The following is a 23,786-nucleotide window of genomic DNA, read 5'->3' on the forward strand; positions in this document are numbered from 1 at the left end:
AAAACTGTCTGCATCTCTTCTTGTCCGTGTTCATTTCTATTATTGCAATCTCTCTTCAAGAGAATTGGTAACCTGCATTATTTTCTCAGCATCATGTAATAAATAATGGTACATGTCTGAAACTCATCACAACAGCAAATAAGATGGTGCATAGTGCATCATCCTTTCCAAACTGCCATGGCAGGGAGGCCTGGCAGTACATCCATTACCTCTGTTATTTCTCACAAAAAGCTTAAATTTTTCTGCCCTTTGATGTTTTAAGGCAGCAACAGAAAAAGAGCTTTGGTAGCTACATGGGGACGTGAGCCTTTGGGATAATGTTTTTTTATTTTAGTCAGAGGTGCAACTCACACTGGATTGCTTGTGGCTTTTTCTCCATATGTGCTCCTCTGCCCTTACCCTTTTCATTTTCTCATAGCTGGAGAATACATTTAAAAACTTGGCATCCTAGTTACTAATTTTGTACTGTGAAAGACTTTTTTTATTGTTTTGTATTCCTTTCACCATGAAAACTATGACCTTATTGAATGTTCATTTTGTTCTCCTTTTGAGCAAAACATATATGGACTATTTCTTTATGCAAAGAATTCTTGTATTATTAAAAATAAGGTCCAGATCCCCAAAAGTATGTGAATGTTGTGCCCCTTTAAATGGATGATAGACAGCAAAGAGTTTGTCCACAAATTCCTGTGATGTGAGACTCAGAAAAATTCCACACAGTAGGAAGCTGCCCATGTGTGCATACTTCTCACTGGAAAAACCCATAAATTATCTCATATATACTGAGCACATAGGATGTTACTGTGGAGTAGCTGACAGTATAAGATCACATTCTTCTACACCTTGCAGCAGCTTTTGTGTGTCTGTGACCTGTACTTAGGTACATTTTGCAAAAAGCTGGAGAAAATCTGGGAGTGAGCAGAGGGATGCAGCCAATACTTCCTTGAATACATGTCTAGCCTCATAACCTCAGCTGCCTCTTTAGCAGAAAAAATGGTGAAAATCAGAGCAAAGCTCCACTGGTTGCAGTCTATTAATGTCCAACTATCAAAACAGCAGCACCAGTAACCTGTGAGCTTCCCACTGCTGCAGGGATGAACAATATCCCTCTCTGCTAAACCAGTTAATATTGTCTGAGTTTATTCCTGCTATATTATCCTACTGATAAATAAAACCAACACATTTTTCTATCGGGTGCAATTTCATTTCTTTTAAAGAGTGAGCTGCATCCTGACTCTCTTAACTACTGTAAAGTCAATTGCAGATTTGTTTTGACATTGAAATAACTGACACTTATGAGTCTAACTTAATTTCATCTCTTTGCCTCTGGAATTCTGTTATCCAAAAGCGAACCAAGTGATTTACTTGCATTTATTGCTCAGAAGTCTGTGTCTGGCAGTACTGCATATTATTTTTAAAACAATATATTAATAAAGTTCTGTTCAGACACAACTCCCTGATTCTCCACAGCTATCTGTGAAAATCTGTATTGTTAGTTTGCAAGAAGTGCTTTAACTACAAGCTTGTCCAAATTCTATTGAATGTAGTGCACTGCACAGTGTACCATAAAGCCTGTTGCTAATTATGAGCTGCATGGACTGCAGATCTATTGTTATATCACTGCAAGGAGACTGTAACTGCTACTTACATTTCAGAAGAGAGCAGAATCTCATATCTTTGGGATCTCCTGTTGAAACAGAGGAGTCGGTTCTTCTGTTCTGCCAAAAAAAAAGAACATAAGAACATCCTTCCTGAAGAAAAAGAAAGTATTTGAGACCTGGCCTTGTAAATGGAGGACGACACACTTGTATGAGCTCATATGCTTAATGTGCATGAAATTAGTGGGGTTTTGTAGAATAATGAACAATAATTAATGATTTTTAAAGAAACCATGAACACAAATTGAGACTTGAAGAAATTCTTGAGGAAAAGTAAAAACGTACAGATTGCCACAAAATGAGATCAACCAGCGCCTCCCTGGGGCTGAGTTTCAGCAATTTAAACTCCTTCAAAATTAACAGCCAAACTGGAGTAATCATGTGTATGATTTGGCTTGGGCTGAGGACAAATTTTATCCTTAGGGAAAGTGTGGGGAATATTTTGGTGGTAGAATAGGTAGGAAAAACAAAATTCAAGGAAGAACAGTTCAGACTTACTAGAAATAATGTTTGATCTAAGACAAGTTGTTGCATTTTTAGTTAAGTGCTGAAATAGATCTTTATCCAGTGAATGAGTTACCAAACCAGTCATCTTGGCTCCTGGAGTCTCTTTCAATCCCTTTTTCTTGAGAAGGCTGTAATGATACCATTAAGTTCATAGAGGAGGTTTAAATAAGAGGATGGAGCAACGGGCACTTTCCCACCACATGGTGGAAAATAATTTACTTGTGCAATTTTGTAGCTAGGAGAGAACTGAAATAAAAGAAGTAGGTCTTCCATGTAGGTTTTATATTAAAGGTGCATTGTATCTTACAAGGATAAAGGGTGATATATACAGAATGATTTACAAGACAAAATAGATTCAGCACAAATTATTCTTTCCAATTTTATTCTTTATATTTCACTAGCATTGTAGTTGGAGCATCAACACCTGGTAATCTGATCTTCACATTTCTGTTACTGCTCCAAAATAAGGCGGGGATGGCAGTTTAGCAGGGGGTCCAGACTGCTTTTTCAATGTGTAGAAATACTGGGGTTTTGTTTTACTTCTCATTTCAAGATCTTGCCACTCTGAAAGTCTTCTGAAAGAGCAAGTAAATGAGATAAAAATTGTCAGAATTTTTCCTTGATTTTGTTCTAGCCTTTTTTTTTTTTTTAATAGAAGTCTGTATTGAGTGTACAGGATTTTTTATTTTTTAATGGTGCCTTCATTAGGAATGAGTTCTAGTACTAGTACTTAGTAGAATTTCTTAATTGGCATTAATGTAACAGGTTTTTAATAGTTTATCCTAAGGAGTCTTGAGCTGAATTAAATTTTAGTTCACATTTTGATAATGTAAATGCACGGATACATTGTGGGGAGGTTATAACTATTCCCAACCAAAACAGCCCAGTTTGTCACTTTACCCACCTATCCCAAACACCCCACACCTTTTCCCTGCTTTGCATCCAGGCATACTAAGGATAAAACACTGAAGAGACAATGTATAGTGTTGTTTTAAAAATCCTTAATTTGAAGATCTAAAATGCCTGTCTGTCACTGAATAGTTACAGCTTTGTGTCTCTGCAGGCTGAGGTGAGGCTGGGGGCTTTAGTTTCGTTCTCTGCTTTGTTCTCTAGAGTTTTATAAGTGTAACTTTAATTGAATTTTCTGGATTTACAGTACTTGTTTTAGGGAGATTACTTGAACCACGTAGCTTTGGCTGTTTGTGTTGGGGTAACTTACCCAGCTCTGCCTTGCAAACAGCTCTGGTGGTGCAAAGTCACCTTGGTGATGGGAAGCAAACCAAACCAACCACATGTGAAAAATGACAAGATATTTCTCCCCATTTCAGAGGAAAAGAAGAGAGACTGACTCTAATGTGGACCTGCTGGATCCCAGCCCAGTGCCTTTGTACCATAACCTCTGCATGGCTCTTCCTTTGTTTTATAGGTTGCACTTACAGTCAGTGGCCTTACACTGCTGCTTTAGGAAACTCTACAGCCTGGCTTTATTCCCATCAGCTGACAGAGATGTGAGAATTTCATTAGCTTGATAACTGCTCTCATTCTGACTGATATAACATGAAAAAATGTAGTTTGAAAATACCTTCCAGGGCTGTTGTGGTGGCCCAGATAGGGCTGTGTCAGAGACCCCAATTCATTTCACAGCCTTTCAGTCCTCTGGATGCCACATTCACTAGCTAGACTCCCACAGGTTTCTCCACAGCAAGCAGAAGGGCAGATGAGCAAGCAGGGAAGTCAGTAATTCAGCAAGTGTTTGGATACTTGATGGAGTTTCATCAGGAAATGCTTCTGATGCAGTAACTTCCTAAGGCTCCCTTAATTAGCACACAGGCTTGCAACGTTCACTATGCCAGGATGCTCTCTGAGCAGCAGGATGGAAATAGGTCTCCCTCTCACCTTACTATAAAGGGAACTGTGAGTCTCTTGGGCAATGCGACCTCAGAGCAAAGAACTCCCATTGTTATCTGTGAGTTTTGGATTAAAAGGTTCACGTACTCAACTTTATTTAGGGGAAATAATATTTGAATCTTGAAAGCATGAGTGTTCAGCAAGTAAAATTCAAAATAACTTGACTAGCTACCATCAAGCGCTCAACTCTTCCTGGATAAATACCAGGCTACAAATACGTCACAAAAAAATGGAAAATAATGTTGGATTATAAATATATTTGAGAAGATTGTACTGCACTGGCTGACAATTCATTTTAAAAGAGGAGCAGAAATTGATCAAATGAATTGTTTGTTACTAATTATTTGCCTAGTGCTAGCTGTGATGTGAGACCTTGAGGGTGGGAATAAATTATCTTAATGAGGGATTAGGTTAAGGCATGTTATAAATTCTCATTTCAAGAGCTAACCCCACTATTAATATATTTGCCTATAACTGTGAATCTTCTTTAATAGCTGCCTGTCTTTTTTTTTGCACTGCATAAAATGTTCCTCTGTTTTTAAATCTATGTTTTGAAGAGGAAGTGTTGGTCTCCCTGATTTTATCTTCATTAGAAACAACTCAGAAATATCAACAAGGAAAGAACAGTAATATAGACTGTAAGTTATATTTCATTATGGAGAAAAAAATGCTCACATCCCAAGGATGAAGTACCAGATATCTTTTACTGTGAGCTGAACACATCCCTGCTTTGGGAAGTCCTGTTGTGTACAGCATGAAACCTTAGAGTTTTTCAAGTGAAATGAGGATGGAGAAAGGGGGTTGTTTATACAACCTTGAATGGAACACAGGAACAGGGAGGCATGTATTGTTTCCTGGTGACAAAGTCAATAGTTGCCTCTTATGATCCAAACGCTGTACAGGCTCATCATGGTTTGCCTCAGACAATCTAAGTAGCAAGGAATTTAAATCCTGTCTCCTCTATTAAGCCTCTGTAGTCACATTATTATCATATTTAATTATTATAACTGCTATTAATAATTCATAGCAAATTCTGAGGTAAATCATAGGCAGATTGAAATGGGGACCATTTCTCTTTATGTATTTGGGCAATGTTTTGTGAATCTAGATGTTAACACAATCTAACAACCAGGTAATAATAAAACATTATGTTTTTCTCTCTCCCTGTGCTTTTCCCATTTTCCTTAAATGCTTTTGAAGGAAAGGGCATGTTAATATCTGTATTCCTACAGGCAGGTCAGCACCCACAGTCACTCGGCAGGTGAATGTGGCAATCAACACTCACACACCTCCATGTACCTCGTGGACAACAGTCCTGTGCATGCACTTTTCCTTAGGTACTGCTTTGTCACAAGGCCATCAGAGCTGGCTGTTTGCTAAGGTGGCAGTGGAGAAGCAGGAGGATGTGTTAGAAAGGGTGTGTGCCTTTCCTTGAACTTGGTATGTCTCAAAGTTCATTTCATTGGATTTCCTCTGTATTTTTAAGGTGTGAAAAAATGCCTCAGTTTGCCAAGGGCTTTAGAGGACTTTTTAAAAAGATACTTTGCTTCCCTTTTTTTCCACTTTTTAAATATACACTGATGGTTTTGACTCGTTACCTGTCTCCCCCTTTCTGCAGCACTTGGTGTATAATTACTTCAGCTCTGGGAACACAAGGGAGATGATGCACTATCCATACGTATTGCCAGAGCTTTTGGGGGATGCTGTTCATGTCAATGGAAACAGAGTTGGGCCCTCTCTACTTTCAGAAAGACTTTTTTCCAAGCTCCTTGCTATTGAAATTCAGAGCAGCAGCAAACGTCCCAGTATTCATTATTCTGTTTAGTCTCAATTCAGAAGCAGCACTTGTGTGTTTGGTTTGTGCATGAAAGATTCATCACATTCTTGGGTCAGTTACCTTGTCAGCCCCACAAACACAAACACACGCACACGGACACACAGAGAGGGAAGAAAAAATGAGTTTCATATGCTTCATTCATGTCAGAACTCAACAACTTTAAGAGTGCAAATATTCTGCAGTCACTCATGAAAAGAAATTTTTAATAATAAATATCTAACAATTAATGGGCTGGTAGCTGCAGTTGTCTTCAGGGCATAATATCTAATTTCCTTGCAATGTTTCATATCCTTACTTTTCATGCTGCAACAGTCTATCATTAAAACCAAACGCAGGTTTCTATCACTTTTATTTATTTTTCAAATCAACTTATAAATCAGTGCCAGACCTTGTTACAGATGAGTTCCAATAAATTATCAACTGTGGACAAATTCTGAATGTTAAACATTCTCTGTTTTTTCCTTTTTTTTTTTTCCACCCCCACATGCTGTGCTCCTCTGTCACCCTTTGAGACTGGAGCTCATGCAGGAGCTTTTGGAGGGGTTTTGCCCTCCTAAACAAGAGGGAACCTGGCTACATAATTATATGCTTTTTAAATAATGTAAAAATGTAAAAATGTTTGTTTCTCAAGTTAAAAAATACCTAGGGAAACAGTTTCACACAACCTGCAACAAAATTTACATCTCTGGACATTAAAGTAAAATAGACATCATTTCTTCTACTTCTAGCTGACAGGTAATCCCCAGAGCAACTTGTAACCCTAATCTAACTCACATTAATTCTTTTACCAAAATGCTCTGTCGTTGCCCTTTGGAAGAAGGTCATAAATGCTATCATGTTCTGATGCTAACTTTTCCTTAGCTGATTTGTCACTTCTAAATTGGATTGATGCAATTAGCAGTATATTGCTGGTTTTGATATGACTCTTATCAGTTAAGTAATTGCTAGTTATTGCTAGTTTTACCACTAGGCTGAGATACATCAAATGGCCTAAAGTAGCGTAGCCTTGCCTGGCTGATGGGAAGCTCAGTAATATAGTAATTAGTAAAATAACCTTTAAAAATGTTCTAGGCTCAATTAGCCTGAACGAACTCTGAAAGACATGAATATTTATGGAAGTAAAGATGCACCCCAAAAAATTCATTTGCAGAAAGCCCTCTCCAAAAATGTTGTGTTCTCTCACAGTTTTCCTATTTTGGGTCTTCTCTCTTCTGCTTGTTTTCACTTTTTTTCTTTTTTTAATCATTATGGTCCTTTTTTCTTTCACATCTCTTGGGTTTTCAAAACTTTCCCTTTATTGTTGGACATCATGGATTTCAATTCCCACAGATAGAGTATGATTTAGTTGATTTTGCCTCCTTGAATTCAAGTAAACTTCAACCCATTCCAGCCTTAAAGGGAATCAAGTAGAAATTACCCAGTGTTCCCTTTTTTCTTTTTAGGGTTGTTTTTTGTTTTTTTTTTTTCTTTTGATAAAAACCCCTATTATTAGACTCTATCAAGTGGTATTTCTGGTCATTGTCTAACACTTACCTTGTTGGGTAAATTAGGTCATTTGATATATTGTTGAGTGACAGACAACACTAATCCTTAGCATAAAATAGGAAATCCTTGAAGAAAAACAGGAAGAATCTCTACACAATGTGGCTAGACCACGGCATGGATGAGAGCCAGAAGTGCAGATTATGCAGAAGTTTAGACACTTTACACCTGAATTTTTAAAAAATAAAAAATCTTGTAATTATACTGTGCCAAATTTTGGCTTCATGTGATTACAGCAAGAAAATCCTTGGTGTGTTTGAGGTCTCTTCTGATTCTTGCCTAATGAATAATTTTTAGTCTTTTTTATGCATCTCTTCCCAGGTACCTGCCATCATTTCAGTAAAGAAATTACTTTTTTCCCCCTAGTTCTTCACTTAAATACATCCTTGTAATCAGCCAGATTAAAAAAAAAAAAATGACTTGTTGTTTCTCTTTGTTCCTCAGATTAAATGTTCTTCAGGGCCAAGATGCTGCTGGTTTCATGATCTGCTCTGCATCCACGGTCAGCACAACAGAAAGGTTCAGAGCTGAGCCACATAATCTCCCTCTGATGGAAGATGTAACTTTTGCTGCTACACAGAAGCACCTAATTTGTTCTGTTTGTCAGTCCCCGTGAATGACCGACAAGGAAAATCAAGGATATCTTGAGCTGCAAAACATGTAAATCTGGGGACAGAGCAAAACTTGAGCTTTGCTGGCCTGCCTTACTAAATTTCAGTCAGCCCATTTACACTGTTTGTGTGATACAAAAAACTGCCTAGAGCAAGTACTGAGCTGGGAATGTACAATTCACAGCTTTCCTGAGGAGGCGTATTTTTAAATCTGGACTCAGTGAGGAAGAACAATTTATTTGATCCTTCCCCTTAATTCTATCTACATGACAAAGAAATTGGGATAAGAAGCAGAGACAACCTTTTCCATTCTCTGCAGTGAATCTTTTGAGTTTATTTCAAAAGTATTTAATATTGCTGGTAGGAGTGCACTTATCTATCCATTTAAATCCTACAGGGGATCATCTACAGGAGAGATGTAACCACACAAAATGGGGATGAATTTGTGCTTATAGAAGGATTTGGGTTCCTAGGTTGGTATGAGGAAAAGTCCCCAGTGCTTCCACAGACTTTTGTCATTCGTGCACTCAGGTGATGCCACTGAAGCTGCACAGGATTTGGAGCTCTCATCAGTGCTTCTGCCTGTCAGCCAAATGTCTTTGCAGCATAACCTGGTCCTATTAGATGGTTCTGTTATTCAAACACAGACATACTGCACCTTGACCACAACACAAACGGACAGATAAGTTGTACATCAAGAAAATAACCAGTTTCCATTACCTGTGATGCTGAATTACCACCAGTTTGAATCCCAGATGCTTTCAACAAGGAGTTTAAATACATACTGAGATGCTTAGACTTAAACTGAGATCTAACTGTGTATGCTCAGTCATTGAAAAGCAGGGCACTTTTATTTATGTGTTTATACAAAAGCTGATTTCAGGAACCAGACTGAATATTAATAACTGATATTTTATTTCTGAGAAATTTCTTCCTCCATCTTCTAAAGTACCCGTGATCTTTGCACTGTATAGAAAAAGTTGCCTTATAGTCTGAAATCAGGGAAGCATGAATTGGGACTACAGCTTCTATCCCCAGCTCTCCCATTCACTTCCCTTGGAGTTTAGGGTAATCTCACTCTTTTCCCACCTACACTCTTTCAGATCCCACAACAGATTATTGGGAATGCAATATACCAGAATTACTGTCAGGCCTGATTTATTTTCAGGGTGCTTAGAGTTGTTTGAATGAAAGGTGCTATAGAAGGGGAATGGTACTGACTATATTATTATTGTTGTTGTTATTTCACAGGATCTCTGTTCCTTGTTCTCAGGAGCAGCCTGTGCCTGGTGGAAGACTGCCTTCCAATCTTTCTAGACACGAGCTCTATTAACATACAAACGAACAGGTCACACTATTCTTGGAGCAGAACTCTTTAGCATGTTAATGACAGATTCACACTGGTGGCCCCTTAGTGCTCTGGAGAAATACAGGTTTTGCTTAGTGCTTAATAAAAAAAGGCCATCATAAAATATGTCACTTGAGGCCAATGAATATTGTCGCAAGAGATAAAAAAGAAGAAGAAAATGACACAGATTTATTCTTTCCTGGGTGCCAAGTGTGGCTTCCACTTGTACTGGAACCTCCCTGTTACTGTAGCATTTATTCATGGCTACTTGGCAGAGGCATATATGAGGCTAAATATTCAAGTGAAGGCTCAAAAAAAAAAGATCTTGACTTCTTTTTCTGGACATCTGAAATGGCAACCTTTATCTGTGGCTTAAAAAAGAGGCCATAGTCAATATGGATTAATGTGGTGATGGCCACTAGAAGCCATGGGATGGATCCACAGGCATCATATCCTGCCTGCCCTCAGGCCACTAGAGGACTGATGTCATCCAAGGACTGGTCTCACAGCTCTGGCTACGTAATTTGGTCCTCCTGTGCAAGATGAGCATTTCTGAATATCTGGTCCTGCATACAAACAGATGAGATATTTTTACGTTTATTCCCACAGTGATATGCAGTACTTCACAGCTTCAGGCATATTTTAGATGTGAAAAGGCATAGGAAAAATACCTGCTCCTTATTTCTTACAAAGCACAATATACAGAATACTTTTTTGGATCAGAGATTCTACACGTCAGTTACGTGACTTGTGGATGAGATAAAAAAAGATTTGCTTGAAGGGCTTTATCCATAGCCTAAAGAAGTAAGCAGAAACCACTCCCCTTGATTCTCTCGGGCTTTGTACCAAGCCCTCAGTTAGGAAAGACATTTTATTGTTGAAAAAAATTGTTTGGTGGCAAGATACGTGTGCATGCCTTCAAAAACAGTCTTCCATTAAAACATACTGGATTAATTTTCCTCTGTAATTTTTAGCTTAGAAGCAAACAGCTTCAACGGGGTGCAGGAGTGCACAGCAGCATTACCCATATCCAGTGCTTTTTGCTTGCTACATTGTCCATTATACCAAAGGTGAGTTGTTCCATAAGGGGAAGAAAACACTTTAGGGCTTCCAGCAGCCAAGCACAGAGATCAAGCAGAGCTCTGCACCAGCCAGAGGCTGTCCACATGCTGCTCCAGCCAGAAATGCTCTGTACACACACTGAAAATCATGGCAGGGATTTCAAGATGTCATGCTGACACTGATGTTGCCATTTTAAATGCAATCAATTAATATTCTAAAGAGGCAAAAACATTGCGGTAGTAGGTATACCGCTGCTGCCCTCATGGAGCTAAACATTATAACAAGTGCTGGTACTAAGTGGTTTTCTGAGTCCCATAAAGGTTAGATCATATCTTTGAGGATTTCATGCATTTCTTCTTTTTTTTTCTGATTAGTTCATTTTTATTAATATTAGCTATAGTAAGGGAGTTTACCCAGAAGTGAATGAGAAAATGAAACTGAAAAGCAGTTAATTGGTACTTTAATTGCACAGATACAGGCTTTGAAATTCCAGCAGCAAACCGAAGTTACAGTATTTACAGGGAAAAGAGCAACAGACATATTTCTTCACAGGCTTTTAATTGGAATCCTAATGAAATCACCTTGTGAAGGTGTGGGATGCCTGAAGCATGTACGTGATGGTGAAGGAGGTGACTCCTGCATTAGCATTCACAAAGAGAACAGCCTGTGACATGGTTTAGGCACGGTCTCTCAAAGCTTCCCAGCTGTGGGAAAAGCAAAGTTGGCCATTCCAAGAGCAGGAAGCAGAGCTTTCCAGTATATCTTTCTAGGCTTTCTCAGCAGTGGATGGGAAAAGAGAGATTCCTCCAAGAGGCAGCAATGGCTTACCTGTGTAAGGACCCCTGTGAGAGATGGGATCGGACTTTTTGTCTTTCATTCATATGTTTACCCTTAGGAAAACCGGAGCACCAAGTAGGTGTACACAGCTAATTTTCACATGGAATGGAAAGCTGACATGGAACATGGCCTGTGCCCAGCTCAGTACACAGGAGAGTTTTTCTGGACTCTACACCAATAACCTAGACCCGGATCAGGCTTCTCCTTCAAATCACTTTCCTGTCACTCTCCATCAGTCAAAGAGGAATAAGGGCCCAAACTGAATTAGTGTGGCTTGGGTACTCCTGCAAGTGTACATTTCCTAAGGATAGATAAGCCTAGGCTATGTCCATATTCTTAGTCCACTGCAACTTTGGAAATGGCAGAAAAAGATTAGACTTTTTATTTTTCCAATGGTGGTTTTATGCAGGAGGATCTACCTTGACTCCTATGAAATCGCTATTTCCATAACTGTATTTCCATAATGTACCAATAAGAGTACAACAAGAGTACAAGTGTACTTACAAGAGTAAACCAGCATGAGACTAATTTGTTAACATTCAAAAAATTGGCCTGGAATAAGGAATATTTGTGTCACACGGGAGCCTGCCTCTCAGGGACCAGTGGTATTTTGGTCAGCATTCTCAGGTTTTTTGCACCTACAATAAACATCTGGTTTTCAAAGATGTTGCATGCCTAGCAGACTTCATAGGACTTAGCAGAACTGGCTTTCATGAACATTTTGAGACATTAAATGAGGGACATTAAATAAGGCTCCACCTGAAAACTCCCTTTTTAACTGGTTTTAATTCTTTTCTAGTGCATCGCTTGACCACAGAAATTTTCTATTTCTATTACAGAGCTAGAAAAGGAGGAAGAAACTAACTTATCAGCCCAGTTGAAGATGGACATGACCTCAGTCATTCATCAGACACAATCAAAGTTGAGACAATGGTGTCGGTAAATCCCATTCAAAAGAACTTTTATATGTAGAGAGCTCCTTTATTAATTTACCACTTTGAAATATAATTCACTACACACCAAAGGATCAATAAGCCACAGGGGCAGCAATAATTTTTAAGACAACTTCATGTTTTACCAAAACCACTAAAACAGTCCAAGGCTGCTATGAACAATGGCAGAAACTTGAAATGAAAGAAAGATCATTTTATTGTCTTGTGAAAGGCCTCTATTAAACACTGTATAAATACATCAGCAGGGGAATCGAAGATGTGACACTACCCAGATATCTACTGCACTTCTACATTAATAACGTGAAATCTTAAGAAGGGCAAGCCTTTTTTTTCATATGAAGGGTTAAATTTCCTTTCAGGGGAAAGCAACAGGTTTTAAATTAACATCTCAAGTCCTGTTTCTTATCCCTCATATCAATTTTCCTTTGCAAATATCTGTTTTAAAATGCAGCTTTCAACCAAAGATGCATGTGGGTTTTAGCTTGCATCACAGACAAGCCAGGACACATTTAAGTTGAATTAATGCCATCAATTGCATTGTGCCCATTCCTACTCTCCCTGATCTCAGTAGGAAGCTGGAGAGAGCAGACTACTGAGTTGCTTGGCATCAGCAAGGGTTGTAAAGGCTTTTGAAATTTATGGGAGTGCAAGAGGTGGTGCCTATATAAGATCTTATCTCAGTGAGAAGAGTAGGAGAATGGGAACAGAGTAGGAATATTTTTTACAAGCTAGCAAGTGACATTTTGTGGCAAATTTTACTCAAGTGATCATTATCTTCCATTCTGGTCTTAACACATAGACTAGACTAAACTAGACTAGACTATAATAGAATGGAAATTTCATTTGGAAGGCATCCAGAACGATCATCAGGTCCAACTGCCTGCTATACTAACACTCCATTCTTCTCTCTTTTCCTCCATATATATATGTGGGTCATTTATAGGGTGTCTGCATTCTCCAAATAAACAAAAAAATGCAAAATTTGAGACTATAGAATTTAATTATAAATTTAATGATGCTGACTTCCAGACAGAGATGGATTATCCATTTCATTAGCTTTAGATGCACCTTTGATCTATTCATTTGCAAATATTCTTCCACATTAAACTTACAGCCTCTCTTTTGTTTGGATAAATTGTGCAACTTCAGGGCATTTATTCATTAGTATTTCAGAAAATCTTTCTGAGAGTCAGTAAAGAAAACAAAAAACAAAACCTTGTCTCTGAGAATAAAGTAGTATGTGTCTGGTTAGAGTATTCTGGATGTTCCACAATCAACATGATACTGTGATTAGGGGGTGAAAAGACTAATTTTTGCTTGTTGGGACAGATGCAAAACACACCAATGTAAGAGGTCTGTTAACTTCACTGAGCTCTGGATGAAGCTTCCAGTCTAGGATGAAGGATGCTGCTGTGCACTCCAACAGCAGCAGTAGCCCTGGCAGTTATCTTCGCCCCTAAACATATCCAAAAAGCAATTTAACGCACCAGCAGCAGTTGCCTATTAATCGGACTAGAAAAAAAGGTAGCCTGGGAGGGTGGGTTTAAAAAGAGGAATGTGGCACTATTATGTATTGCTTGCAAAGTAAACAAGCAACATCAGTATAGTCATTTCCTAATTACGAGCTGTTTCATAAACTGTAAATGCTAACATGGGAGAGGTAAATCATAGCAATTTAATTAATAAAACACTTTAGACAATTAAATCCATATGTGCATGTCCTGGGGCACAACATCAATAATAGAAGCTTGCAGGCATATTTTGGAAATTTTATGCAATCATTTGCAGATCTTGTAGTCAATAATTGGTACAAACTGTTTTAACTCTTCCTTGCCGGGTCTGGAAAATGAAAAGGAATTGCTAATTACTATTATTATTATTGATTACATTACTGTTATTTCATTGCCCATTTTTCCCTTCTACGTGTATATTTTTAAATTATTTCTGTGCAGGCTACAAAATTAATCCGATTTCTTTCTTACATGCGTGTTAGCTTTCTACACAGTATAATGAATTAATTTCATCCTGGGAAAGTAATAGACTTGTTTTTCTGGTCCAAAGAACTAGAGTAAAATTTGCACATACACTACAGCTTTGGGCTCTGAAGTCTGAGTACAATTTCTGAACAATGGGACTTGAGCTCTGGAGTTCTATCTGTGAGCAAAGATATCTTTACAGCTTTTGGAGACTAAGCACAGAGCTGAAAGGTGACTTTTACAACTAAAAGATGTTCAGAGAGGCTACCTCATGTGTGCAATAAGGCAGACTCGTGCACAGGCTGTTATCCTGATACTTCAAAAACCAGGCTGACAGCAATCCAGAAAAGAAACGGAATTCCTGTGTACCAAGAAAGTGCTGGGGTCTTCCAAGGCTCATTAAGCCTGGAGAAGTAAATAGCATGGATCCCATCCTCACACTGGCTCTCAGCTAATTTCCAGTGTCCATGTAAAGCTTTGTTCTTACAATTTCAGGCAATAATGAATCCAGCCCTGGCAACATCAAAGAGCGTGGTATGATCTTTGAATCACTATAACTGCATGTCCTCTGGGACAATGCAAATCACAAAGACTTTTAAAGCAATTAATGGATTCAGCCCCATTTACATCAAAGTTCCAGTTCTGATTTATGCACTGCCATGATAGCAGTGCTTCCTGGGGACAAGGCAGTTCACAAAGTCCCAGAAGCAGCATATAAATGCTGGGGACATCTTCAGTTAAGGGGATCTCACAGTGTGTAGTCTTCCAGTAGAGATCAAACAGATGTTAAATCTCCAGGGAAAACAGCCAAGCCTTCTGAGAAACTCCACTTTGAGCCATACACATAGTTTAAGCCCCTGAAGCTTAACTGTCTACTCATTGTAAACCTTAAATGTCCACCCACTTCCCAAAAAGAGACAAAGAAGAGATTTAATCCCAAAAAGGGAAGATTTGCCAAAGACTTAATGAAATCCACCAGGGGTTTCACCATGTCTATTGCTGTCATATAAAAAACAATAGATGATGATTTTAAATTGTTGAACATATAAGTAGAGAGATGAATTACTTGGTAAAGTGTCTTTGCTCTTACTTATGAAGATAGTATGGGGAAAAAATCCATTCTCTGAGAGCACACTACCAATTACCATGAATTCCATCTTCCCTTGAGTTTTTGTTCTCTCAAGTTGTGTTAAGTATTGCTATAACCTTTCTCTCAGCAGAAAATCAAGATATTAAACATATGTCCATCTTCCTGATCTTTGCAGATGATGTTTCCACAGACTGTTGTTATATGCAGGATCAGAATTCCATACACTTCAATCTGCAGAGCATTTGAGGCTTTCTGAGACAGTAAAGTAAGTATGAATCACTGATGCTGTTACTGATAATGATGCAAAAATGTTTGTCTGTTTGTAGGGAGAGAAAAAATCAGGAACCTTCTGGAAGCACGGATTAAGGAGCCTGAGAGGTTTAAAAATTTCAGTGTTCAATTGCAAATCATTTGTAAATTGAAGCTTAGTTTTTTCAAATTCCTTTTTAATTATTATTAATCATTTATTTGGTAATTCAACAGAGCATACCACAGCAGTTATATTTTAAACTGTGAGGGCACTTGTGGCATGAAATTCTGACATAAGGGATGTTGCTTGTAACTATGTGGGCCATTATCAAGTGAATTGCCAATATATAATAATGACTATTTGTTTTTTGGTTTTATTTATAATTGTTTTTTCTAGCCTGTAGAACATAGTAAAACTCTTTTAGTTCATGCATGTTTTCACAGCGTGTAACAATATCAAAGTGAATAATGTTGAGGTGGTTACTGGCAAAGCATTATGGAGAGTATGTTTGTTTGACATCATTTATATGTAAATCCAGTTCATCGAGATGTTAGGCAATTTCAGAGCCATGCTGTACTGCCTTGCTACCCTGTTGCAGGGATTTCTTTTGTTACACTGCTTTGATTCCTGATACAGGCTGGCCTATAGAAGTGAAAGTAAAGAAGTGAAAAAATGCCCCCACCACACTTCAATTCCCATCACTCAGCTAGGCTGGCACATGCTGCCTCTGATAACACTGCTGCTGACTCCTGCTGCCCCAGCTCTAAGACTGTCTTGGCATCCGAGAATAATATTCCCATCATTTTTTTGGTGACTTGGTAGTCCTTTACTGCAGAAAATCCTGACTGAAAGGGGAGAACAGGTATGCAGTGTTGTGAACTGGCTGTGTCCTTTCTCCAGTTTGGAGCTGTGAGAGAGCTGAGACATCACCCCGTGTAGCACAGTCCCTAGTGGGGCTCTGCAGGGCTCCAGCCTCGGCCCTGTGCTCTTCAAACTATCCCATGTGATTTAAATTCATGACAGGCAGACTGTGCAAAACACAGGCCTTACTGTGAAATGGGACCTACAGAATGCTGCCACCACCAGGGTGGCACCTTTTGATATACTCCTAAAAAAAAGAGTGAAACTCCCAAACACGGATGATGCTGGTCTTTTTGTACTGCATGAGCCTGCATTCATCTTGTCTAGAAAAGAAATTCATAAAACAGTAGCTGCTACCAGCAGCCTGATATGCTCACCTGTAAAGAGTAAAAGCAAAAGGGTGAATCTGGGAGGAAGCACTGTGTGTGCTGGAGCCTTCCCTCAGGCCCTGGGCAGCTGAAGGGAGGCCATTGCAAGGGGGGTGGTCAGAGGTTATCTCAGGGATGGAATATTGTCCTTTCAGAATGGATTCCCTCCTGTCAGATACCAAGTATTTCTGTGGACTCTGCCAGGGAATGGAGACACCTATTGGTGGGATAACATCATCATCATCATCATAATCATCATCAAATATCACTGCTATTATAGCAATAACTATACTATATACTATAATAACTACAGCAATAGTTATTATAAAAATTACAATAGCAACCCAAAAAAAAAAAGGAAAAAAAGCTCTCACTGATGCTTTAAAACAGAGTTTTCTGGCCAATCACTGAGATTTAGAGAATATTGGAAGTGTTTAGCATGTGTGCTCAATTTTGAGGGACACATTTGTTTATTAAAAGGAAGGAATCATACTGTCATTACTAGAGAAGGAAAGTGGTGTGAATCCAAACAGCTCCCTGATATATCCAAAAATGACTGCAATCAAAAACTAAACATGGTCTATTTCTCACTGTAATAACAGGGGAGCTATTAAAAAGTACGATTTCAATCCATGAGAGCCTTCTCACTGTCAAAATTTAATGCTTTTTCTCTCTTCATTTCAATATATTTTCAGGACATTGTATGACATCATGGGTTTTTTTTTTGTAATAATAGCTACATGGGTTTAGATATCTCCCCAGTAAATTATAATTTAATTTTCAGCTATTTAAAGGTCACTCTGAATAATGTATATACTGCTTAATAATCAGTTAAAATAAAGGCACCTTTCAGGAGTGTAGGCTAATAGCAGCATTGCCTTTGCACAGGCCTTTGCTGTTTTCATTTGTTGTAGGATCAGTGAAGCAAGAGAGAAGCTCCCCTCATATGCCCGAGCCAGATCTTCTGTCTTTCTTTCTTTCTCTTTTTAATGGGAGGAACAAAAACCTTTTCGCAATCAGCAGTAATCTCTCCAAAGGTCTTTTAATTTAAAAAGTCATAAGTGTTAATTAGCTATTATTAAGTGCCCCCTGTATAAATTAACGTGATTGATGAAAAAATTAAGGGTAATGAAAAATGTAGCAATGCATGTATTTTTAAGAGACTATATTAAAGATGAAAGTCCCCAAAGACAGAAACTAAGGCCTGCTGCACCCGTGCCCTGCCTTTATTAGTATTAGTAATAAAAAAATATATAGATGTATATCTCAGGAATGCACATAGATATGTTGGATATACCAGTTTTAATGTACTTCTCACTTCACTGAGTTTTGAATACCTCTTTGTCACAAAGGCTTGTTCCAATGTGATATAATGTCCAAATTCTATTTGGTTTGTGGACCAAAATGAGCTCCTTTGAAGTTGGAAACTGAGATCCAGAGTTAGATGGAAAAGAGAACTGAACTAACTGAATGATTGGTTTTCCTTAATCTTTTATATACCTCAGTAGGGCACTACTGTATTTTACAAAACAAGTTATTGTTTTATCTGTTATCAGAATAAAAAAGAAAAAATTTAAAAAACAAACAAAAAATTAAAGTAAGTTGTTTTTTTCTCCACTCAGCTGATTTTAATTTTTTTTTTTATTCACAAGAAACGGGCTAGATTAGGCCACAGTGACTGCATATCAAGAGATATTCTCCAGTGAAAAACGTTTGAATAACTGACATCAGATCTGGATATTTTATTTGCCTTCTTCTCAACTACCCAGAAAATAATACTTGCATCATTTATTCACTAGTGTACTTGCATTTCTGGCCTCACAAGAAATCATAACCATAATGGGATCTACACCATATTAATACCCATTAAGAAAGAGTTCCCAACAAAAACTAGGCTGGCATTGCAAAGAGAAGAACGAGGAGAAATGTATTACTAGCCTTCATGCATGCTATAAACTCAGAATCCCTCTCAAAGAGACGAGGACTTAACCCTAGACTACAGGACTCCACTGAGGTGTGTGAGCAGCAAGAAGAGTCTCAATCTGCAGCTGTGACAAGGCTTGGTTTCCTATGACACCGTGCCATGTCGTGTGGCTGTCCTACCTGCATCACTCCTCTGTTGCTCCACCTCTTGCTGCCTGCTCAGCAGGCTGGCAGACTGTGAACCTGTGGGTTTTGGGCTGGCTGGCCAGACCAGGGATTCTGCACGACAAAACTGCTGGCTCTGGGTAGCCTGCAAAGTGCCCAATCTCTCACGAGCATGTAGTCCCCAAAATTGGCTTCAGAGAGTTCATGAAGTCTCCTCCTTTTCCCTCAACCCACCCCCCAGGAAATTATTATGTGGAACTAACATGGGAGTATCTCTCTGTAATCCTACCTGATGAATCTGAAGCTGAACATGATGCAAGGTATTGGATGGTCATGAACAGCACAAGCTTAAAAGCCTGTTCTTATTTTATTTTGTTTTCAGTCTGTAGCTTCTTCACCCCAGTTCTGCATCTCGTTAACTAAACTAAATGGGATTAAAACTGCACTGTTCTACAAACTGTAGAGCCCTGGAAGTCTAGACTAACTTGTATGGTTTAGAAACCAGCAAAACTCAAAGTATCAGTATATGTGACATATGATATTAAACCTGTCCAACACCTTCCAGTATGAGACAATATTTTTCATTTGCTCATCACCCTTTTTCATTTAATTAATTAAGTAATTGTAGTAAAATCATTTTTCAGGGCAAGTATCTGTGTCTCACTAATAGTTTTAAACCAAAAAGGGCTAAATATTTTTAGAGAAAATGTGGTTTTCTTATTCTAATAAAAGAATCTTGCTGTTATTCGTTGATTATATGCCCCACATTTTATGCTCTAGTGCAAAAGTTGGAAAGTGGGAAGAACCTACTAGATATATGCCTTTAGCACAAATTTGATCAAATCTCAAATCTCTATAAACCCTCTGTGAAGTCTGCTGTCAAGAATTGGAAAGATTTTGACAGCTGAAGTCTCTGAAGAGCCTGACTGCATTAAGCAGCCCCATGCAATGAGCAAGGTGCACGTGTACTGCTCCCAGAGGGCTGGGCATTCTTTAGCCAAGAGCTCCAGGGGAGAAGAAAAAAAATTATCTCAACATAACAGAAAAGGAGAAGAGACCAAAAGAACAGCTATATTAAGTCAGATCAAAAGATCATCTAATCCAATACCTTTTGTCTGATGGCAATAAATAGTAGATGCATAAGGAAAAGTATAAGAATAAAGTATGAAATAATAGCAGCCTAGAATATACTTCAGTTTTCTGAAAATTTGCAACTCTGAGACTTCTGGAGTCAGAGGTAGTTTCTGTTTATGAAATCGTCACCAGATTTCTCCTCAATATGCCTGTCCAGTCCTGGATTCCATGTGAACCTCAAGCTTCCACAGTACAAAAATAATTGCTATGCTTTGTTTTGAATTTGTTCCTATCCATTTAATATCCTGTTAGCTGTTGTATTAGAAGATGAACAAACGTGTCTATGGTTTTAACTTTCACTCTGCACTAACAGAACTTGAGTCTAGTGAAAACCCAGAGAGGAACATAAGGTGTTCTTTTAATGCATGACGATAATACATGAAAGTGGTATTTCAGTTGCAACAAATCTCTGCTTGTGAGATTAAAAAAGACTTACACAGAACCATAGAATAATTTAGAACTAGAAAGGACCTATGTGGTGGAATGTGGTTTAATCTCAGCACAAAGCAGGTGCAACTAGGTGCTCAGAGACTTGGCCTGGCAAGTTTGGAATATCACCAAAGATGAAGAGTGTGCAGCCTCTCTGGCAATGTGTTCTAATACTTGTCTGTTCTTATTGTAAAAATGTGTTTCCTAACATCTAAACAGAATTTTTCTTATTGCAGCTTGGTCCCACTGCCCATCAACCTTTAAGTATGAACCATCCTTAGATAGAAGATAGAAGACAGAAATAAAGTCTCACTTAAAACTGCCTCTTTCCGAGTTGTGCTGGCTTCACCTGGGGAAGGACAGAGGTTTTTCTCTATGAGAACTTCCTCTGTGAGTTGATGGGACCAATTGAGGGCTGGTTTGGTTATTGACAGCCTGGAAAACCAATTGGAGAGGGCTGGTTCGCTCCGTGAACACACATTTTAAAGGAGGTAACCCGGGAAAAAGTTGTCTTTTATTTCTGGTGGCTGGTCAGGTAGCACCGATCTCCCGGGCTCCCTCCCATGCTGGGGGGAGGCTCGGGAGGGCCCCGTTTGCAAACCAGGGGACCGGGGGGAGGAGAGGCTCCTTGATAAAACCTCAGCCCGGCTTCCTTCCCTGCGGGCCCGCGGCTCTGGGGCCCGGCTCCTGAACAGCCCGGGGGGGAGGCAGCCGGGCCTGTCTGGGAGCAGGGTGGCCATGGGCAGTGCGGGGCTGCAGTTAAATCCCCAAAAAGCTGATGGACATCTCAGCCCTCCCCACCCAGCATAGCCTGGGCCTGGCCCAACTCTTGCAGCTTCTGTGTGAAACTTTAACTCTTTAGTGCTCAGATAAGACCTACAGACCTCTGATTTTCCTTTGAATAAAAGGGAAAAAACAGAAAAGATACAAAGTCAGTAAAGCAACAGCTAAGTTTCTTTAGATGGAAGGAGAATGAGAAGATGCTATGAAGGTTGGCTGAAAATCCTTTTGTGAAGTTATAGGGATGAACTGATATTCTACTCAATATTCCTATAAACCATGGAGAAACACATGCCGGGGTTGAAGTGTTCCATTTGATAGATTGTTAAGCAAAAGCACCTGTGTTAAAGATCCTGAGCCCCGAGGAGAAAAGGGGATCTCTGTTTCTGGAGATGTCACATGAACAGAGAGAAAGAGAGATTAAGAGAATTTTTGGTTTGGAACAGTTCATTCTTAAAAGTAAATACCCCATGAGTTTAACACGGCCCATAAGCACAGCTTTGGGAAAGCTGTGAAGATGGGAGGAGCCTCACCATTTCTAAGTTCTTTTCCCGGGCAGATGCAAATCGTGGAAAGTGAAGCCACGAGATAACTGGGTTTTTTTCCTCTCCTTGTGAAAAAGTCTCTATGGCCTGACAAGAGGAAACCTCTCTCCGAAGTGAACTGAAAAAGACTATTTAAGTTGGGAACTGACTGAAGTAGGTTTTGTCTGTTTGTTTTGTTGTTATGAAGGTTGAGAGAGGGGACGGAGTGGTTTGAAGATCTTATTCTCTTTCTCTTTCTTTGTATAGTTAATAAAGTTTTTTATACCCTTTAAAGTTAAGTTTTGGACCTGTCTTGCTCTTTTGCTCCTGGTTCTGTCTCACAACAGAAAAAAAATAAGTGTATTTAAATTAGAAAGTCAAAACTATAACATTATTTAGTGCATTAGCCAAAAAATTCAAATTAAATCAAGACATTTTTTGAGAAAATTTAAATTAAACCAAGACACAAGTGAAATCACCTAGCACCCCTCATATATCCTGTGTTTCCACCTCCAACTATCTCATTGGCCCAGTACTGAACTCATGTCAGTATGACAATGTCCTTTTTATAGTGGAAGACCACAACGGAACACAGTGCTCAAGATGCAATCTCATGGGTGATTATAGGGACATGTTCATTATTTTTACTTCCAAGTAGTGTCCCAGGCCCCCCAGGCCCCTAGACAAAGCATTTATATTTGTTGTTAGTGAACAGGCATGGAATAAGAATACTGGGGAGTAGTTTTTGGCTATTGGAAGAGGTAATTGGAGGCCAGTTTCCAAGAACACAGCAGCCCCTGAGCCTCATCTAGTATTAACCATCACAGCTGCATTCAAGGCTATGGAAGCATGCAAATTTATATTAGCTGAGAAGGTGATGTCCTGCCCAAGCCATGAGAGCACTCTAAAGCCAGTCACAGAAACTCTATTTCTTTTTCTCAGTGACCCCATAACAGACTGAATCCTTATTAATTTGCATTTAAATGCAGAAGAAAATAGATCTCTGAAGATCTAGTAGATCTGCTGACTTAGGAAAAAGTCCACCACACCAGCAGAAAGATTCCCAGTGATTTCAGTGGACTATATTTGACTTTTTCATGAAATGTACACTCAGTTATCAGGTACTGTTATTACTCATAATCTACAGCACAAGAAGTCACTCTGACACAGATCTTATGCCACCCATCTGCATGGAATCTCAATTATTCAAGAGCAAAGTCCTTTTGAACTTTGTTTAATATGGAAAATCAATCAAACCACCAACCCAACATTTATAAACTAGAAAGGTTTTTTTTTTACTAGAAACCAGTAGAAATATCTATCCACTTCAGTAAAATCAAAGAATGCTTTTAATTGCACAAGGCCTTGCTTTGTGAAAAAGAATACCCTTGGATTGTGTTTGAACATGTACAAAAAATCTGCAAATTTTGTGCCTCTTTATACTATAAATCACTCCTCCATAATAATGCCTTCCTGTCCAAGCACACTAATCAAATCTCTTCCCTGTCAGTGGAATTATTACATTTTAACAAGCACAGGATTTAATCATCGGTGCAGACTTTTCATGCATTTGCTTCATTCAGGTCTTGACAGCAAACCTTTACTCATGAGTTGCCCTTACAGAGGTGGTTTGATTACCATTTTGACTACTCATGTGAGTAATACTTTCCTGTGTCAGGCCTTTAATTAGCTGAATGCTTTCAGAGATATTTCTATAAACTGCATTTTCTCTGTGAACCATGGTATCCTTTCTCCCTCCCTCATGTTAATGACTTGGGCAGGTATGTATTTGCAAGATGTATCAATCACTTTCTCCTCACTTTCTACACATATCAAGTCTTTCTCATCACTTCTCATGAATTTTAAGAAGCTCCTTTGATAGAAAAGACCTTGGCATCTGTATTGCATGTCATGTAGGATTTAATCTTTTGTGACTTAAATACAGGGCACTGCCCAGCTAAAACATTAGCCCACGTAGTTTTCAAACTTGTCAGCTGCTTTGCTTCTTTGTCTTTCTGACGCC

General features: G+C 38.8%; 1 long non-coding RNA gene across 1 annotated transcript; it reads left to right on the forward strand.

Annotated features, from left to right (window-relative positions):
* Nucleotides 1-11,998: 11,998 nt before the first annotated feature.
* LOC148225294 (uncharacterized) lies at nt 11,999-22,057 on the forward strand. Its single transcript, XR_015801298.1, has 3 exons — nt 11,999-12,249; nt 15,505-15,594; nt 20,696-22,057. It is a non-coding gene; the product is annotated as an uncharacterized LOC148225294 (long non-coding RNA).
* The last annotated feature ends 1,729 nt before the right edge of the window (nt 22,058-23,786 follow it).

The sequence above is a fragment of the Sturnus vulgaris genome, chromosome 1 (assembly GCF_052056855.1).
Source record: "Sturnus vulgaris isolate bStuVul1 chromosome 1, bStuVul1.hap1, whole genome shotgun sequence".
NCBI classification, from domain to species: Eukaryota; Metazoa; Chordata; class Aves; order Passeriformes; family Sturnidae; genus Sturnus; species Sturnus vulgaris.